General features: G+C 36.3%; 1 protein-coding gene across 1 annotated transcript in view; it reads right to left on the bottom strand.

Annotated features, from left to right (window-relative positions):
• The window catches only part of TRHDE (thyrotropin releasing hormone degrading enzyme), a 388442-nt gene that overhangs the window by 275704 nt on the left and 90457 nt on the right, over nt 1-22281 (bottom strand). The gene's annotated exons all lie outside the window — the stretch shown is intronic.

Below are 22281 nucleotides of genomic sequence, written 5' to 3'. Positions count from 1 at the left end.
CACATTGCATCAAGCTTTGGAAGTATCACCAGGCTGAACAAAATATAATTTGTGCTTCCTTCTTTTCTTTGGAACCAACTGTCCTTATCCCCAGTATGCAAAGTAGGAATCGCAAACTTTTCATGTACATAAATAATCGCCATGCTGGAAGGCTGTCTGCAACGGCTCCCAGCTTCAAAACCAGCTGAAGTGTTTCCTATCTCTAACACAATTCGGATACTTAATATTGATTTTTAAATCAAGCATTGTATATTATCTAGTTCTCGGCCAAAAAGAAGCCTGAGGCAAATAACATAAAACTGAACAAAACTAACAATTGTACAGAAAAGGTTAAAATGAGATTAGTTTTCATAAAGATTTCATAAAGCTATCCAGCATCTTTCTTTCCAAAGGCTAAATCTGTTTTTCACAGATGTGGCCCCTAATCCTCATATCAATTCTGTGAATAAGATATACGTGTATTTGTGGAGCAATAGAGAAGACAGCAGGCTGGGAGTTGGGTGTTAGTCCTGCTCTGCCACTAAGCAAGCTGGGGGATATTGAACAAATTACTTAACCTCTTTGGGCCTCAAGTGTTCTCACTTATAAAATGAAGGTGTTGACTAAAGTGCTTTTAAGTTCTAAAACACATTACTTCCAATCCTATTTTATAGATAGAGGAGTTTGTGTTCTTCTCAAATTACTAAAAAAAAAAAAAAAAAGATAAATAAATGGTTTGCTGAGTATGTGGAAATGGATATTTATATTCAACAGGAAGACAAAAGAAAGTGACACTCAATCATATAAAAATTGATTATACAATTAACTGTCATCCTCACTTAAGGAGAGAACAGAGATGTATATAAACAAAAAGAGTAGAAAGTTAAGAAAAATGCATCCTGACTTGATATTAGAAAGACCTGTAATTCGGGGCGCCTGGGTGGCGCAGTCGGTTGAGCGTCCGACTTCAGCCAGGTCACGATCTCGCGGTCCGTGAGTTCGAGCCCCGCGTCGGGCTCTGGGCTGATGGCTCAGAGCCTGGAGCCTGTTTCCGATTCTGTGTCTCCCTCTCTCTCTGCCCCTCCCCCGTTCATGCTCTGTCTCTCTCTGTCCCAAAAATAAATAAACGTTGAAAAAAAAAAAAATTTAAAAAAAAAAAAAATAAAAAAAAAGAAAGACCTGTAATTCAATAAGATATTTACTAAATTCAATGACAATTATTTACTGAAATAGTGAAGCTACTTCTCAACCCAACAACGAAATCAAATATCAAACTTGGTTCACAGTCACCTACAGTTTTGGTTGGCAGTAATATAAAACCAAAAACTCTCAGGAGGAACTGACTACAATAGCACAACTTAAGACTCTTAGAGAGATAGTGAATATGATTCCCTGACCCTGACTCAACTCACTATAAACATGCACTGCCTTAAGTAAAGTTCCCAATAAGCAGACTCTAAGGAAAGCAAATAATAAGCCAAGTGTGTGCAATTTGAGGTAAAGTCTTGGCCTTAGCCTGATCCCACAGGGAGCTCTAGAGTATAAATTGCGATTGCAAGTTTGCACTGCATTGAGGCATGATAGTTAGACCTCCATACTCTTATATTCAGTCATCAGATACTGGTTAGCAAGGAGAAGGCATAAAATCCCAAGAACTTATTCTTGGAGCATCTATGTGATGCAGCTCCAGTGGCCCAAAGATCGTCCTTCAGAAAAGATTTTAGGTGTCAACTACTAGGAGCAGAGCAATGAAGAGCTGGGGGATAGACATATCAAACAGGAAAGGAGATCTGGTCTGTGCATCATGAGCATACATCACAGACAGTAATCATTCATTCACGCAGTCATTCACTCCACAAACATTTATTTGGCATCTAATTCGCACCAGGGCCTGGACAAAGGATTTTTAACTTAGTGATGAAGAAGACATGTTTTCTAACCAGGGATGGTACAAAGCATTTTGAGAAAAAAACCAATGAAGATGGAATGCCCATCTTCAAAGAGCTTCCCATGTATTGGGTAGGTTAGATAATAGCAACACATAATGATACATGCCATATGAATAGGAAACTAAAATAACAAAGTATTCTGGGGAAGAGTAGATAGCTTTAAGAAGGTTCAAGGTGAAATAAATAGTAATCCATGTTGAAACCATAACCAGGACCACTGCAAAATGATGCAGCAAAAGGTCACTGATTTTACTCCCAGGAAGCATCATTGATTTTGGTAGAAACACAGGCATTCCTGTCAATCAACTCTACCAGTTAGTCAAGCTATCTGTAGGCCCAGACAGGAGAAACACAATTAAATCAATCTGGTTGTCAAGAGTTGATGGAAATAATCCAATCTGAGTGAGAAGATAAAACATACGCAGGCTGCGCATGGTGACTACATTTGCTCATTCAAACATTTATTGCACACCTGCTGTGTTCCAGGTATTATACTAAGGAATAGAAATAGAATAATAAAAACTCTTACCACAAAATGAACAAGACATTTACACTTACTACACTTAGGAGGTTTATAATATGTGGAAAACAAACAAATCCACAACAAAAATATAATGTAAGCAATGGAACAGTGTACTCTGCCTCCCCCATTATAGAGGATTAACTAAGCTCCTACATAAGGCTAAACCCCCCACATTCTGTCTCCTCTTGCCTTTTCAAAAGCATCATGCCCAAACTTCTCTTTATTCCCACATCACCAATTTATGCCTGCATACTGTATCATTTTCGTTAGCAAATACTCTGTATCACTTACTGTGTTTTCAAACAAAAAATCTTTATTGAGCACAGTTCCTACAGCTATGGTTTCCAGCAATGCCCATTGAAAATTTTCCATATAGTTAGTATGAACACATCAGTTAACATCCAAACTAGAACACTTTTGAGAATGAAAACAGCCCTGAGATAATAAGTGTAAGTAGGGTGGTTGCCTAGCTATGCTATCCGCTTCTAATCTTTCTTGAACTTACTGCCATAAAGCTTTCATTTCCGCTATATAGCAACAGGATTCATCCCCACTATATACAACAAGCGTTCTCATCAAAATCACCTACAGTTTCAGAATGCCAAACTCAACAGACCGATTCTAGTCTTCAACATGCTTAACTTATCACTGGCATTTGACACAATCATTTCCCCTCCTTGAACCATTTTCTTTCCTTGGCTTCCATCTTATTTTTCCTTCTATCTTGTTAACCACTCCTTCTCAGTCTCCTCACTGATTCCACTGCAGCCTCATACCTCTCATTACTTAATTTTGATAAGTCCAGGGTGTCAATCCACAGACATCTTCACTTTTCTATGTTCAGTATCTCGGTGGTAACACTAATCTCATGGTTATAAATATCAACTAGATGATAAAGACCTACCCCATAATTCCAGAATTCCAGACTCATTAATCCAGCCGTCCATTGGCCATCTGCACTTGGATATCTAATAGGCATCTCAAACTTAACATGTTTGAAAACGGATACCAGAGTTTTCTCCTCTCTTCTCTCCTCCTCAGCCTCCTCCTTCTTCTCCCTCCTTTCTGTCACCCTACCCCCCCAACAACACATTGTTCCCCTTAAAGATTTTCCATCCAGCTACTTAAGTCCAATACCTCAGTATTATCCTTGTTTCCCTCTTTCTCTTACATTCCATGTTCAATCTGTTATCATATCCTTTGGCTCTACCTTAAAAACATATCCAGACTCCAACCACTTCTCACAACTCTACCACTACCAAACTGCTTCAAGCTTCCTTCATTTCTTAGGTAGATGAGTGCTCTAGTTTCCTACTGATGTCTCATCCCCACTCCCTTCAGTCTGTTCTCTACACAGCAACCAAATATTCCTTTCAAATGAATATCACTCTTCTGCCTTTCCTCCTCCAGTGACTTGCCATCTCATTCAGAGTAACAGCCCAAGTTTTTATAAGGGCTTCAAAATTCCTATAAAAATCTAGCCCTCTGAACCTCTCCGGCTGATTTTCTACTACTTTGCTCCACATTAACTTTACTCAACTCATACACTAGCTTCCTTGGCATTCTTCACATATTCCAGAGATTCTTCCATAAAGGTTTTTGAATTTTCCCTTAGATATCTCCAGGGCTTATTCCCTCTTCTCCTTTAGATACTTGTCCAAATATCTCTTCTTTCTGATTTTCTATTATTTGAGTCTCCTGCTCCAGGACTCTCTATCCTCCTTCCTTACTTTATTGTTTCCTATAAAACTTACCACCATTTAACAAAATATATGTTTTACTTATTCATTTTGTTTCTTTCTGCCTTTTTTCCAAGAATGTAAGTTGCGTGAGAACAAAGATTTTTATCTATTAGTTCTAACTGCATAAAAGTGCCATTATTTTAGGTAAAAATATGTTGTTTAGTTTACTTGTCAAAGGCCTTGTACATAGTAGACATTCAATAAAACTTTGATGAATGAATGAATTTCACAGGTATATGCATGTCCTAAGGGAGTATACAATAGGAATCCTTTAATAACAGTGTGAGATTCTCAGGGGAGGGGATGTTTCACCTACATCTTGAAAGATAAGCTGAATGTAGTAAGCTACCAAGTGACATCCCAGACCAAAGTAACATTATGTGCTAAGGCAACAATGTTGACCAAATAATAAATGATTTTAAAATTAATAATAAATATTGGCACTTTATTATAATAATTATGGTATTTAATTGGTGAATATTAAGCCAGAAAATGGTAAAATTACTTTTGCATTTCAGAAAGACCACATCAGTGGCCTACGCCAGGTGGAATAATCGGGAGCTGCTTGTTAAGCCTGCCCAGACAAAATGAGAAATGTGAGGAGACATATAGTAACAGATGACACTAAAGAAGTAAAAAGAAACTTTAAACCACATTAAAGAAAGGCCTATAAACCAAATTGTAGGATATTAATTTAATACTATGGGCACAGGCAAGATTTTAAGCCACAAAATGACATGTTCAGAACTAGGTTTTAACAAATTACATCACTGCAAAGAGAAATTAAGGAATCAATCCCATTTATAATTGCACCAAAAATAAGAAGATACCTAGGAATAAACCAAATCAGAGATGAAAGACCTACACTCTGAAAACTATAAAACACTGATGAAAGAAATTGAAGATGACACATACAAAAAGTGAACAAACATTCTGTGTTCATAGATTGGAAGAACAAATATTGTTAAAATGTCTATACTACCCAAAACAATCTACAAATTTAATGCAATCCCTATCAAAACACCAACATAATTTGTCACAAAGCTATAACAATCCTAAAATTTGTACTAAACCACAAAAGATCCTGAATAACCAAAGCAACTTTGAAAAAGAAAGGCAAAGCTGGAGGCATCACAATTTTGGACTTTTTAATGCAACCCCTATCAAAATAAGACCAGAATTTTTTTTCAGAGCTAGAACAAACAATTCTAAAATTTATATGGAACCAGAAAAGACCCTGGATAGCCAAAGTAATACTGACAAAGAAAACCGAAGCTGGAGGCATCACAATTCTGGACCTCAAATTATATTACAAACCTGTAGTGATCAAAACAGTATGGTATTGGCACAAAAATAAACATGTGGATCAACAGAACAGTATAGAAAACCCCAAACTGAACCTACAAGTATAAAAGACTACGCTAGACAGCAACATGCAAAAGAATGAAAGTGGACCACTTTCTTATACTATACACAAAAATAAATTCAACATGGATTAAAGAATGAATGTGAGATTGGAAACCATAAAAATCCTAGAGGATAACACAGGTAGTAACCTCTTTAACATCATCCATGGCAACTTCCTTCTAGATATGTCTCTGGATACAAGGGAAATAAAAGCAAAAATAAACTATTGGTATTTCATCAAAATAGAAAGCTTCTGCCCAAAGAAGGAAACAATCAACAAAACTAAAAGGCGACCAATGGAATGGGAGAAAATATGTGCAAATGACATATCTGACAGATCTGATAAAGGGTTAATATCCAAAATATGTAAAGAACCTATAAAACACAATATCCGAAAAAATGAATAATCTAATTTAAACATAGGCAGAAGACACAGACATTTTTCCAAAGAAGACATACAGATGGCTAACAGACACATGAAAGATGTTCAACATCACTCATCATCAAGGAAATACTAACCAAAACTATGAGACATCACCTCACACCTGTCAGAATGGATAAAATCAACAACAGAAGAAATAATAGGTGTTGGTGAGGTTGTGGAGAAAGGGTAACCCTTTTACAATGTTGATGGGAATGCAAACTAATGCAGCCACTCTGGAAAACAGTATGTTTTCCTCAAAAAGTGAAAAATAGAACTATCCTACTATCCAGCAATTGCACCACTAGGTATTTATCCAAAGAATACAAAAATACTAATTCAAGGGATACATGTACCCTGATATTTATAGCATTATCTACAATATAGATACACATATAGATAGATGACATAGATATAGATAGATGATATAGATATATAGATAGTATATATCATATATATCATATGTGTATAATGGAAAATTACTCAGCCATCAAAAAGAATCAAATCTTGCCATTTGCAATGACATGGATGGCACTAGAGAGTATAATGCTAAGCAAAATAAGTCAGTCAGAGAAAGACAAATACCATATAATTTCACTCATACGTGCTTTTAAGAATCAAAATGAATAAGCAAAGGGAAAGAGAGAGAGAGAGAGAGAGAGGCAAACCAAGAAACAGACTTAACTACAGAAAACAGACTGATGGTTACCAGAGGGGAGGTGGGTGGTGGGATGTGTTAAATAGATGATATCATCCCAGTGCCCTCCAGCCAACCTGGGATTGATGTAAGCCAAGAACTCTTAACTGGAAGAAATTGTATTGTGTTGTACAATCTGAATCCAAACACACTGAGGCCACACACTCAGGTACTGACTACTCTAACCTGTGCTCACATATGGGCACAACCTGTTGGACAGTTTTAGCTTCCTGTGAACATTTGTAACACTACTTTAATTACTTCCCACCTCTTGCCACATGTGGCTGCTATCTGTCTTCACTTGTGAACTTCATAGTGTGCCAAGAACTGGAATTTTTTAATCTACTTTGATATTTTTTATAATTGATAGTTCATTTCAAAGGCAGAAAAAGACAAAAAAATATTACGGCAAGGAAAAGTGTCACTGAAACATAAAGCAAAAAAAACAAAACAAACAAACAAACAAACAGATTCCATCACTGCAGTATAGATGATGGGTTAGAAGGGACTAGGAACAAATACAAGGAAATGAGTTAGACTATTATAGAAGTCCTAATAAAAGATAATTATGGTTTGGACTGGAGAGATGGTGGTAGGGATGCAGAGAAATGGATGGATTTATTCAACTAGTCCTAACATTCTATCTAACAAGTCCTTTAGTTACCAAGTTAATCCAGTTATAGTCACATTCTCACATAAGGACAATCATTCACCTTGTCTGCACCCATCTCACACCAGTGCTCTGTTGGAACAAATGAGACCCAGTTGGAGGATAGGGGGGACTAATTCAAAATATTTCACCAACTGGGGTGCCTGGGTGCCTCAGTCAGTTAAGCATCTGACTTTGGCTCAGGTCATGATCTCACAGTTTGTGAGTTTGAGCCCCACATCAGGATCTGTGCTTTGGATTCTGTGGCTCCCTCTTTCTCTCCTTCTCCCCCACTTGTGTTCTGTCACTCTCTCACTCTCAAAAATAAATAAACATTAAAAAAATATTTCACCAACTGGATAATTCTTGTGTGGTTAGTCAGAAGTTTGCTGTACAATAATTCATTTTATGGCGCAAAAAAAAAAATCACAGTTGTTTTCTTATGTTAGAGTAACAAAGTTCTACTTAATTGTAACATAGAAATTAAGTCTTCATAAATATAGTTACCACTCAAAAGCAATGAAATGTAATTTTATTACACCTACTTATTGGCATTTCCTGACATTCCAGGATAAGAGCCCAGCTCTAAAAATGTAAATCGCTTCCTAGGGTTTCTCTTTCCCTCTGCAGAGCTTCGTCCAACAACCAGTATAAACCAAACTGCCCATTTAGTCCAATGGAAGGGACACTATGCTAGGAATACACAGGGATGTGAAACACAGCTTTCTCCCTAACTACTTCTGTCAACTTGTAAAAGTCAGTTAACTTTTCCAGGTCTTAGCTCAAAGTTCCTTCCGAAGGTAATAGTTTATCATTATATATATATATATATATATATATATATATATATATATATATATATATATATTACACTTGAGAGATTGGTATACCTCAATTCTTCTCATCTAGTCCCCTTATTTTGAGAATAAAATAATGAAAGGTTTTCTTTAATATTCTCAGGGCTTTAATCCTTTGTATTTTTCACTTCCGATGGAAATACATACGTACCACCTGCTCAGCTAACATCTGCTACTCTTGAGAGTTCCTTGTTTCTTCCTATATAACTGTCTATGAGCTTGGTAGTGATTAGACAGAAATAACTTTAGTAGCCAAAATGGAATATAAGAGGTTGGCGTTTGAAAAATATTCAAAATTTTGCTACCACCTGTGTAATAATACATCACAGCAATGAACTAAGATATAGGAGTTACATATTTTTGATCTCTTAGAACACTTGAATGCCCAAAATAGGTGTTCCAAGGGTGGTGTCTTTTGTACTCACTGGCCTTTACCTTAGAGTTTCATGGACTCAGTATATTTAAAGTATATTTGTTTCCTCTTTTTATAGGATTTTAGGTATTTTAATCATTGAAGGGGAAAAATGAAGGGGATAAAGGCAGTTATCTCAAATTTCTTTGTCACAAAAGTAGGGACGTCAATGACTTTTCAATTCTCCTAACAACTGAGAGTGTCTGCTTAGAGGACACGTAGGGATGAACTCTGAGACCACATCTGCACCTGGAAGGAGAAAGTGCCATGATCTGTGAAACGCTATCTGTGCTCTTAAGGATAGGAAAAGTGGCACTGGTGTCAGATATTTGCCATCATTGGGATAGAATATCCTTTGAAAGGGACTCACAATGGAAGGGTATTTTGGGTAAATTTAAACTGACTTTGTCTCTGATAGCTGTGCAATTTATAATAAGAACATCAAAGACTGATTAAGGATTTCATCAACGGGGCATTTATTTATTCAGTTAATATTTAATGAGCATCTATTAGCAGTCAAGCCACTGTTCACATGCTGAGTGTCCACAGGTAAGCAAAAGGGACATAATCTCTTTTCAAAGAGCTTTCAGTCCAGTGGGGAAATGCAGCAACAAAGTCTTATGGTTGAAAATAATAAAGTGGATCTAATTTACACTGGCTCTTCAGAGAAATCCTCTTCACAGAGATGGTGACTGATCAGAACAGGGACAGAGCAGCATGGAAGTATAGGAAAGCAAGCAATTATTCAAATTCTTACATGTAACATTTATCTTTCATTGTATTAAACTTTCAAAGGGAAGGTAAAAATACACTTATAGTTGTAATATAATGCAAACCCTGTAAGCAAACATATGCAATTGTCAGAAATGCTTTAAAATCATACACTAAAAAATCCTGGAGACATTCTTCTAATAATTTGAAATAATTCATAGATTTTCTCATTTATCTTCACAAAATATCTGTAGAATAACTATGAAGTTAGCCGTACCTTCTGATTTTATAGATGAAAAATTTGAAGAGGTTTTTTACAGTCATTGAGTCACTTTAAAGGACAATGAGACTAAATTTCTCTGTGTATAAGCCTTTATTCTAGGTTGTTTTAATTATTTGCTGTGTTAAAAGTGAATTGTAGTAGCTGCTATATAATTATGTGAAACAGTGTGTAGTTATACCAAACAGCAAAGAAGAAAAAAAGAAAACATTTACAATAGTGGTGCACCTGTTCAATAACGAACCAAGTAACATTTTCTCTGATTTGACATTTGTAATTTAGTGTATTAAAGTCAAACAAACCTTCTGGTTTGCCAGAGTCCTTCCCTGAGAAAATTTTGCACTGCAGGAGTACATTAGGAACTTTGGAAGACACAGTGATTATTGCATGGCTTTAAAATATCACTATCATAACACTAATAAATTCACTTTTCCTCTCGCCTATCTGAAAACTCAGTCCCTTTCTTTACCAACTGCAAAACGACAATGTGGTTGTCACTAAATTCAGCCAATAAAGCTGAATTAATTCACCTATGTGAATATAATTTTCTTTGGGTGTTCACCATACAAATCAGTAAAACAGAACAAGCCAGAGAGAAGGGAGCAGGCGCTTTCAGCACTATGTAGAAGACAAATATATTGATACAAAGAGGAAAGGATGTTGTAAACAAGAAACTAAAAGCCCAAGAGTATTAGCCTTATTTACAATTCAGACAATAACTTTTTTTTTTTTTTTGGCAAAGCAAAAGGGAAATAAATACACACAAAATTCTGACAGAAGCAAGGAACCAGTGCTCAGACATACATGCCAATAAACATAAAGAGGAGGCCAGGAGGGGCCGGGGGCAGGAGCTGGCCTGGCTAAGGCAGGTGGTCCAGGCCCAGGGGACGGGCACTGGTGAAGCCTGGACATCTTGAGTGAGGAGTCTTGGTTGTGGCTCTGAGAAACTGAGAGCCACTTCAGGGTCTGTGGCAGAGTAATATGACTGGAAAAGACAAAGGGGGATTATTTAGGCAATGGAACTTAAGACTTGTTGAGAAAGGAAGACTAATGAGTAGAAAAGCATATTACAGGTGAAAAGTTTGTTCTGTAGCTTCTATAGCAAGAACAGCCTAATAGGCAGTCTCTATCACCATAGTCAAAGAACTCATTCTGGGAAGGAGCAGAATTTAGAATTGGGGATGGATAGGTAGTAAAATCCCAGTACTCTGTGAAGCGTGAGGTACATGGTAATAGCAAAACCACAACTACTTCAAAACGTACCATTTGAACAGAACACACCACGGAAACAAATATTAGAGCCTCTCTGGGAGTCTTACCATGGAATCCATGCCACAGATCCATAAGACAGATATTCGGAGAACAATGACTAAAACATCTTTAAAGAGGCCGAAGACCAGCCTTATACTCCATTCCACTTGGTATCAGACACTGTCGTAAGGAGACTCCAGAATACCATCACTGATAAAGTTGCTCTGATGGCCTTTCCTTGCTTGTATTTTGCTCCCTCCACCTTCACAGAGTTTGCCTAAGGATTCTGAGACAGGTCTGCTACATATACAGGGTTCCTTTTGGACTAGTGGTCTTTATTCTATAGGGTCATAGACTCTCTATGTTTGAAGAGCTTGTCTCATCTCTCAGCAGGACAGTCTTTAAGTATTGTGTCCATCATTCCAATCTCTCCTTTCACCTTACCATCTCTGATACAGTGCCATTCACCCAGTAGGGACTAACAACATGTTGCTGACTCCCATAAAATGGCAATAAACTTTGAAGGTCCTTGTCCGTTCCAGCACTAAAACGCTGTTATAATAGATTGATTACACCTTCCAACTACATTTTCCTTCAGGCAAGGAAATTAGCACTGTGGAAACCTGTATAGTCTCTTCTTGTAAATCACTTCACATTTATATACTAAGCACAGTATTTACTAGTTCACTATGGAGCTTACAAGTTCCATTTACTTACAGAGACTTCAGAGAAAGGACACAGCTTTGCTATATTCAGGCGGCTGTTGTCCCATGTTTCTAATACACCTGTGGTAGGCTGAATAATGGCCCCCAGGACACCACGTCTTAATCCTTAGAACCTGTGAATGTTACCTAAAGGGACTTCACAGTTGTGATTAAATCAAAAACTCTGAGATGAGAAGATTATCCTGGATTATTTGGGTGGGTCCTAAATGTAATCACAAATGTCCTTGTAAGAGGGAGGCAGAGGGAGTTTTGACTACAGAAAAGGAGAATGCAATAGGATGGCAGAAATGGAGAGAAAGCTCAGGATGCCATGAACTCCAGAACATAAGGAAGACAGTTTTAGAAGCTGGAAAGGCAAGGGCTATGTCATCGTCTAGAGCCTCCAGAAGGAACCAGCTCTGCTAACATTTCGGTTTCAGTCCCATAAGACTCATTTTGAATTTTTAACCTCTGGGACAATAAGAAAATAAATTTGTGTTAAGTCACTAAGTTTATGGTAATTCCTTACAATAGTAATAGGAAATTAATACTTCATACTTTTTTAAATTTTCCCACCAGTAAATATGCCTTTTTGTGTAGATTTTCAGCTTCTTGTAGGAACACACCTTGTACTTATTTGTGTGCTGCTCTTTCTGTTGCAGGCATATTATTTACAGCTTTCAAACTGCTGATGTTGGCACACTTATTTTGCTCACACATTATTACCAAGCACCCAACACATTACTGCATATATCTGGTACACACCACACAAAAGCAAGATACTTGAGTAAAAGTTAGAATCGCCTACAGCAATTTTCTTCCAACTGTTGTTGTATTCTGCTTTGCATCAGAATCACCTGGGGGTAGCTGTTTAAAATTCATATTCCTGGGCCCACACACTCCCAGAAATTCTGAATCACCTCTCTCCGGTAGGAGTCCTAAAATCTCCATTTTGATAAATTTGCCAATTGAATCACGTGTATACTAAAGTTGAGGAACAATTGGCCTAGAGTCACCTGAACAACCTTTTGTTCATTCGGCTCCACAGCAAGCAAACCTCAAGCCTTGAGAGAAATATTTAGCAAAAGCCTCACACATAGGAAGACATATATATCTTTATTCCTTAAATCTCTTTCAACATCAGAATCTTCAATGAATATACATTCAACATGGCTGGTATTATTTTTAACTCTAACAACTAATCTTTCTTTCTTCCCTGCACAATAAATGATAAACAATAGATGAGTCAAGTCCAATGTTTGGAAACCGGTAAAAGTTATTTAATACCGTCACAGACTATAGATAAAACAGTAGCTTTTAATCCCTCTCTGAGATAGAGTACTTCTTTTGTAGTTAATTGAATTGCAGTTATCTTTCTTAAATGACATAGAATAAATATAGAGAATTTCCTTATTAAGCTATCTATTTTATGACTGGTCAAATTTCTTCAGCAAGACTGATAGCCAAGTACATCTATTTGTACATACAGGAGCTCAGTGCTTAGTTGGATTCAGTTCCAATTTGGTTTGGCTCATCTGTCCTTTCATTCCCTGATTTCCAAGTGCCTGCTGAGCTCACTTTTACATATGCCACCTTCCTCTCCAAATCAACTATCCAGTTCAAACACACTCCTGCCTGCCTCTTCTGCTCACCTGTATCTTTCAATGATTCAAGTAGCTTTCTCCCATCTAGGACCAGAACCCAGAATTCATTTGTTCATTCACTCATGTAACAGATACTTATTTGGTGCCAGACCCTCATCTAGGCACTGTGGATATAGAAGTGAACCAAACAGATAGAAATCCCCACCCTGGAGAGCTAAGTAAGTGAGATAAATACAAATATATAGCATGTATGTTAAATAATAGTAAGAGCTCAACACACACACACACACACACACACACACACACACACACACACACACCAGAGAAGGGAGTAAGGAAATGTCAAAGGCCAGAGAGAACCTCACTGAGAAGGTGATATTTGAGTTAAAATATGAAGTAGGTGAGGATGTGAGCAATGTGAATACAGATTTCTGGGGGGGGGGGGGGAGAGAAGAGCCACTTATCAGTGTCCTGAAAACCACTGATTCAGTCCTCAAACATCTCAACTCTTTCTCTAAAGAAACTGCAAAATATTCCAATCATATAGAAAAGTACGGTACGAAAATACATTATCCTAGTACCCCAAACAGATTTAAATAATGCTGGTGTGTTTTTTTCACATTTTCTTTGGACATTTTTCAACAAGTAAAACATTACAATTCCCTTGAAGTAACACACCCCCTTTTCCCATTCTGGAATTAACCACATCATGACATACTTCAGTATATTTCCAATTCATGTTATATTTGTCCTTTAGTTCTGTTTTACTTCTATTCAAAAGAGTGCCAATTTACATCCCACCAGCAATGTATGACAGTTTGCTTCCCCACATCTTCACCAAATTTTGCATTTTGAAATGTTTGTTAATCAACGGGTGTGAAATGGTGTCTCATTATTAGTTGTAATTTGCATCTTCCTGATAATGGTAATGTCGAACATCACTTTATATGTTTCCTGGCTATTATATTTTCTTTTGTGAAATGCCCTGTTCCTTTGCCTATTGTTCTAATGGATTGTGTATTTTTTTCTCATGATCTGAAGTCATCCTTTGCATATTCTGGACAGTAATCATTTGCCAGTATAGGATTTGCACAAATCTTCTCCGAGTCTGTGTAGCCTTGTACACTATGTCTCTGATCAAATAGAATGCTTTACTTTTAATGTGGTCAAATATAAAATGTTCCCTTTAGGGTTTTTCTTTTCTGGGTCTCTTTAAAGAAGTCTTTCACTGCTCTCAAGGTCAAAAAGATATTTTTCTTATATTTTCTTCTAAAGTTTTTAAACTTCTGCTATTCAAAGCCAGAGCTTTAATTCAGGTGGAATATATTTGTGTGAATGATGTGAAATACAGATCTCATTTTTTTCCTATGTGGATAATCAATTGTCTCAGTAATATTAGTTGAAGAGCCTTGTCTTTCCCACTGATTTATAATGCCCCTCTGCATACACCAAGTCACATATACTTGGAGCTCTACCATTTCTATTATTGGTCAGTATGCCAATTATCATGCCAATAGCACATTGTGTAATCACTACAACTAAATGTGAGGCCTAATAAGACACTGATCTTATTCTTTTCCAAAACTTCCTTATTATTCTATATGAATTTTAGGATGATTTTCCACACTTATACACAAAATCCTGTTGGGGATTTTGCTAAAATTGCACTAGATTTGCATGTTAATTTGACATCTTCAAACATTACATCTTAACATCCATGCCCATGGAATATCTCTTGATTATTTCAGTCTTTACCCCACTTTTAAGTTTCATGGTAAAAGCCTTGCACATCTTCTATTAGATTTTATTTCTAGATACCTTATGGTTTGTTGTCACTGTGAATAGTATTTGAAAAATCATATTTCTGATCTATTATTTTGATATCAGCCACTTACTGATTTTTGTAAAATGGCTTGGAAACAAGCCAAGTTTCTAAATTAATTTTAATAGTTTTACTGTATTATTTTGCATTGGCTTGTTTCAGTCAGGATTCCTAGAACAATGCCAAAGAGGAGAGTGAAAGAAGGCATCCTTATCTTATTTTTTACTGTATTTGGAATGCTTCTATTGTTTCACTACCAACTATAATTCTTGCTGCAAGATAAGGAAATTCCCTTCTATTCATTGTTTGCCAAGAATTGTAACATGAATAGTGTTGGATTTTTCTAATGCTTTCATCACATCTATTCAGATAACATGTTTCTTCTTCTTTCCTGTGTTCTGTTAAGGCAGTAAATTACAGTAATAAATTTTCTAGTGTTAAACTGTTTGCTTTCCTGGGCAGAGGGAGAGGGAGAAGACAATCTACTTAGACAAGCTGGGAACTTTTCCTCTTTGTTTAAGATAAGATGTAACTTAAAAAGCAGAATCAGACCTATAAATCCAGAGAACAAACTGGTGGTTGCCAGAGGAGAGGCACTAGGCAGAATGGGTGAAGGGAAATTAGAGATACAGTCTTCAGTTTTGGAATGAATAAGTCATGGGAATAAAAGGCATAGCATAGGGAATATAGGCTATGGTATTGTAATAGTGTTGTATGGTTACAGATGGTAGCTACACTTGTGAGCATAGCATAATGTATAGAGTTGCTGAATCACCATGTTGTACATCTGAAACTAATGTAAAATTGTGTATCAACTATACTTAGATAGATAGACAGATAGACAGACAGAGAGAAAGATCTAACTTTTCCCAAATAGTTGGTGGAACATACCTATAAAACTGTATAAACCTGGTAGTTTTCTGTGTAGAGAATAGATTTTTGATTAGTGATTCAATATCACTATGGCTATTGATAATTTATATTTTTCTTAAAACTATGCATATCATCTAAGATTTAAAAAGCATAAGCATGAAATTCTTCACAACATTGTTTTTAAAATCCATCCCTTATCTATAGTCATTTCCATTCTAATAATGTTTATATATTCCCTTTCTCTTAATTAAGACTGTCAGATAATTTCTTTCATTATACTCTTATTTCTCTGAACTCTTCAATTCATGTTTTAAATATGACCTTATATACAACATCCTTCAAGGCTGTTCTAAGTATAGTTCTATTGCATCCCATGAAGTTTAATAAGCGGTATTTTCATTTTTCATTAATTTCTACATTTAATAACTTCCTACTTGACCCATAAGTTATTTAGAAATATGTATTTAACTTCCTAATGTACATGATTTTTAGGTTATCTTTTTATTTTCACAACCTAACTTTATTGCCAAAAGCACGGCCTGTTTGATACTGATTCTTGGTATCACTTCAGGTATTGTGTAGACTAGTAATTGGTGAATTTTGTACATAACTGATATGGATGCTTGAAAACAATGTTTAACCTCTAAACTGTAGGTATATGATTCTAAATATACTAGTTAGATTAATTTTGTATTGTCTAAATCTTCTAAATCTGTTAGGTTTTTGCTTCATGTTTCTGTTAAAATCTTCCACAAGTCCATTAACTTGGACTTGGTCCATCTGGAGTTCTGCCCATTTATTTGCCTCATATATTTTAAGCCAAAATTGTTGCATATAGGTTTGTGTCTTCCAGGTTAAATCCTTCTATAATTTTAGCCTCAATAATGCTAATGACTTAAAATCTATTTTATTAAATAACATTACTTTCTTCCTTCTATGTGGAGAATTTGGGGCTTTATATTTAAGATGAATTTTCTTAAGCATAGCATCAGATTTTATTTCTTTTATGAATTTTACTCACCCATATTTTAATAAGCAAATTCAGTGTAAATATGTGTGTGTGTGTGTGTGAGTGTATATATATATATATATATATATATATATATATATATATACAAATATATATATTTGGATTCTGTGCTTTTTCTTCATTCCTGCTTTCTATTAGATTGATCAGGTTTTCTTTATTCCATGTTTATCCTTTAATTCATTTAGAAATTGTATATTCTATTTATATCTATCATTCAGTGGTTGCACTTAAATGCTAATGTATAATGACTTTACAGAGTCTAATGTTAATTCATATCTCTACATGCCTTCAAAACAAGGACCTGATACACTATACATTTAGTATAGTGTGTTGTCACGTGACTAGGTAGGTCTAAAGCTAGACGACCTGGATCTGGGTCCTTGCTCCACCTCTTAGTAATATTTAATGGGCAAGTTACTGATTATGTGTCCGCAGCAGTTCCCTCATCTGAGAAATAAAGTTAACAATAAAAATTTTTTAAATAATTGCTTGGGAATTATGAGAATTAAAGTAGTCATATAAGGAAAGGGCTTAGAGAAGTACCTAGTACATATATTAGCTGTTACAAATGTTCATTCTCCTATTACACTATAGTTACAACTCATTTTTAAAACCAGAAAAGTTAACAAGATCCATCTATATGCTGTTTACAAGAGACCCACTTTAGACCTAAAGACACCTTCAGATTGAAAATAAGGGGATGGAGAACCATCTATCATGCTAATAGTCAACAAAAGAAAGCCGGAGTAGCCATACTTATATCAGACAATCTAAACTTTAAAATTAAGACTGTATCAAGAGATGCAGAAGGGCATTACATCATAATCAAGGGGTCTATAGACCAAGAAGACCTAACAGTTGTAAACATTTATGCACCAAATGTGAGAGAACCCAAATATATAAATCAAGTAATCACAAACATAAAGAAACTCATCAATAGTAATACCATAATAGTAGGAGATTTCAACAACCCACTCACAGCAATGGACAGATCATCTCATCAAAAAATCAACAAGGAAACAATGGCTTTGAATGACACACTGGACCAGATGGACTTAACAGATATATTCAGAACATTTCATCCTAAAGCAGCAGAATATACATTCTTCTCCAGTGCACATGGAATGTTCTCCAGAACAGACCATATACTGGGACACAAATCAGTCCTAAGTAAGTACAAAAAGAATGAGATCATACCGTGCATATTTTCAGACCACAACACTATGAAACTCGAAATCAACCACAAGAACAAATTTGGAAAGGTAACAAATACTTGGAGACTGAAGAACATCCTACTAAAGAATGAATGGGCTAACCAAGCAGTTAAAGAGGAAATTAAAAAGTATATGGAAGTCAATGAAAATGATAACACCACAACCCAAAACCTCTGGGACACAGCATAGGCAGTCATAAAAAGAAAGTATATAGCAATCCAGGCCTTCCTAAGAAGGAAGAAAGACTTCAGATATACAACCTAACCTTACACCTTAAGGAGCTGGAAAAAGAACAGCAAATAAAACCCAAAACCAGCAGAAGACAGGAAATAATAAAGATTAGAGCAGAAATTAGTGCTACCGAAACCAAAAAAAAAAAAACAAAATAAAATAAAACAAAAAACAGTAGAACAGATCAATGAAATTAGAAGCTGGTTCTTTGAAAGAATTAACAAAATTGATAAACCTGTAGCCAGTTTGATCAAAAAGAAAAAGGAAAGGACCCAAATAAATATAATCAAAAATGGAAGAGGAGAGATCACAACCAACACAGCAGAAATAAAAACAATCATAAGAGAATATTATGAGCAATTATATGCCAACAAAATGGGCAATCTGGAACAAATGGACAAATTCCTAGAAACATATACACTACCAAAACTGAAACAGGAAGAAATACAAAATTTGAACAGACCCATAACCAGTAAGGAAATCAGACCAGTAATCAAAAATCTGCCAAAAAACAGGAGTCCAGGGCCAGATGGCTTTCCAGGGGAACTCTACCAAACATTTAAGGAAGAGTTAACATCTATCCTCTTGAAGCTGTTCCAAAAAATAGAAATGGAAGGAAAACTTCCAAACTCTTTCTATAAAGCCACATTACCTTGATTCCAAACCAGACAGAGACCCCAACAAAAAGGAGAACTACAGACCAATTTCCTTGATGAACATGGATGCAAAAATCTTTAACAAGATATTAGCCAACCGGATCCAACAAACATTAAAAAAATTATTAACCACGACCAAGCGGGATTCATACCTGGGATGCAGGGCTGGTTCAAAATCTGCAAAACAATTAAAGTGATTCATCACATCAATAAAAGAAAGGACAAGAACCACATGATCCTCTCAATAGTTCAGAGAAAGCATTTGACAAAATATAGCATCCTTTCTTGATAAAAGCCCTCAAGAAAGTAGGGATAGAAGGAGTATACCTCGAGCTCATAAAAACCACGTATGAATGATGCAACGCTAATATCATCCTCAATGGGGAAAAACTGAGAGCTTTCCCCCTAAGGTCAGGAACAAGACAGGGATGGCGCTCTCACCGCTGTTATTCAACATAGTATTGGAAGTCTTAGCCTCTGCAATAAGACAACACAAAGAAATAAAAGGCATCCAAATCGGCCAGGAGGAGGTCAAACTTTCACTCTTTGCAGATGGCATGATACTCTATATGGAAAACCCTAAAGATTCCACCAAAAAAACTGCTATAATTGATTCATGAATTCAGCAAAGTTGCAGGATATAAAATCAATGCACAGAAATCGGTTGCATTCCTATACACCAACAATGAAGCAACAGGAAGAGAAATCAAGGAATCGATCCCATTTACAATTGCACCAAAAACCATAAAATACCTAGGAATAAATCTAACCAAAGAGGTGAAAAACCTATACACTGAAAACTATAGAAAGCTTATGAAAGAAATTGAAGAAGACACAAAAAAATGGAAAAAGATTCCAGGCTCCTGGATAGGAAAAACAAATATTGTTAAAATGTTGATTCTAACCAAAGCAATCTACACATTCAATGCAAACCCTATCAAAGTAACACCAGCATTCTTCACAGAGCTAGAATAAATAATCCTAAAATTTGTATGGAACCAGAAAAGACGCTGAATAGCCAAAGCAATCTTGAGAAAGAAAACCAAAGCAGGAGGCATCACAATCCCGGACTTCAAGCTGTATTACAAAGCTGTAATCATCAATACAGTATGGTACTGGCACAAGAACAGACACTCAGATCAATGGAACAGAATAGAGAACCCAGAAATGGACCCACAAACGTATGGCCAATAATCTTTGACAGAGCAGGAAAGAATATCTAGCGGAATGAAGACAGTCTCTTCAGCAAGTGGTGCTGGGAAAACTGGACAGCCACATGCAGACGAATGAACCTGGACCACTTTCTTACACCATACACAAAAATAAACTCAAAATGGATAAAAGGCCTCAATGTAAGACAGAAAGCCATCAAAATCCTCAAGGAGAAAGTAGGCAAAAACCTCTTTGATCTTGGCCGCAGCAACTTCTTACTCAACACATCTCTGGAGGCAAGGGAAACAAAAGCAAAAGTGAACTACTAGGACCTCATCAAAATAAAAAGCTTCTGCACAGCGAAGGAAACAATCAGCAAAACTAAAAGGCAACCGACGGAATGGGAGAAGATATTTGCAAATGACATATCAGATAAGGAGTTAGTATCCAAAATCTGTAAAGAACTTATCAAACACCCAAAAGCAAATAATCCAGTGAAGAAATGGGCAAAAGACGTGAGTAGACAATTCTCCAAGGAAGACATCCAGATGGCCAACCAACACATGAAAAAATTCTCTACAGCACTCATCATCAGGGAAATACAAATGAAAACCACAATGAGATATCACCTTACACCTGTCAGAATGGCTAACATTAACAACTCAGGCAACAACAGATGTTGGCAAGGATGCAGAGAAAGAGGATCCCTTTTGCACTGCTGGTAAGAATGCAAACTGGTGCAGCCACTCTGGAAAACAGTATGGAGGTTCCTCAAAAAATTAAAAATAGAACTACCCTACAACCCAGCAATTGCACACTAGGAATTTACCCACGGGATACAGGTGTGCTGTTTCAAAGGGACATATGCATCCCCGTGTTTATAGCAGCACTATCAACAATAGCCGAAGTATGGAAAGAGCCCAAATGTCCATCGATGGATGAATGGATAAAGAAGATGTGGTATATAATATACAATGGAGTATTACTTGGCGATCAAAAAGAATGAAATCTTGGGGCGCCTAGGTGGCGCAGTCGGTTAAGCGTCCGACTTCAGCCAGGTCACGATCTCGCGGTCCGTGGGTTCGAGCCCCGCGTCAGGCTCTGGGCTGATGGCTCGGAGCCTGGAGCCTGCTTCCGATTCTGTGTCTCCCTCTCTCTCTGCCCCTCCCCCGTTCATGCTCTGTCTCTCTCTGTCCCAAAAATAAATAAACGTTGAAAAAAAAATTAAAAAAAAAAAAAAAGAATGAAATCTTGCCATTTGCAACTATGTGGATGGAACTGGAGGGTATTATGCTAAGTGAAATTAGTCAGAGAAAGACAAAAATCATATGACTTCACTCATATGAGGACTTTAAGAGAAAAAACAGATGAACATAAGGGAAGGGAAGCGAAAATAATATAAAAACAGGGAGGGGGACAAAACAGTAGAGACTCATAAATATGGAGAACAATCTGAGGGTTGCTGGAGGGGTCGTGGGAGGGGGGATGGGCTAAATGGGTAAGGGGCACTAAGGAATCTACTCCTGAAATCATTGTTTCACTATATGCTAATTTGGATGTAAATTTTAAAAAATAAAAAATAAAATTAAAAACATAATAAAATAAAACCAACAAAGTTAGTCATTATTATTTTACAGGTGACGCTTATTTAAATTTACCAACAGGTTTACCAATTGCTTGCTTCACCATTGCTTTTTTTTTTTCTAAGTTAAATTTCCTTCTTTCTAGGGTATATCCTGTGGTCAGTCTTTTCACACTGGTCTATAAATAGAAAATGACCAGTCCTTTTTGTCTGAAAATGTCTATATTTTGCCTTTACTCATAATTAATAATTTGTGAGACTAGAAGTAGACCATGACTTTAACTTTCAACACTTTGAAAGTATATGTTACACTATGTAGGGAACTCTATTTTCACTGATGAGAAGTCCATGTGTCATTCCATTCTTAATAGGTGATATTTCTTTTCTCTCTGGTTGTTCTATTAACCATGAAAAGTTTTAAATTTTCAGAAAGTGGAGAGAAGACTATAATGCACTCCTGTATAACCATCTCCTAGGTTCAATAATTATCAAGAATTTGCTTCATCTTTCTTTTTTTTCCTTCACTGAAATGTTT

The sequence above is a fragment of the Lynx rufus genome, unplaced genomic scaffold (assembly GCF_022079265.1).
Source record: "Lynx rufus isolate CCGP_SWC_20201006 ecotype Redwood Valley unplaced genomic scaffold, mLynRuf1.p SCAF_7, whole genome shotgun sequence".
In the NCBI taxonomy this organism is placed as follows: domain Eukaryota; kingdom Metazoa; phylum Chordata; class Mammalia; order Carnivora; family Felidae; genus Lynx; species Lynx rufus.
Note: the sequence above shows the minus strand (reverse complement) of the source record. Positions and strands in the feature narration are given on the sequence as shown.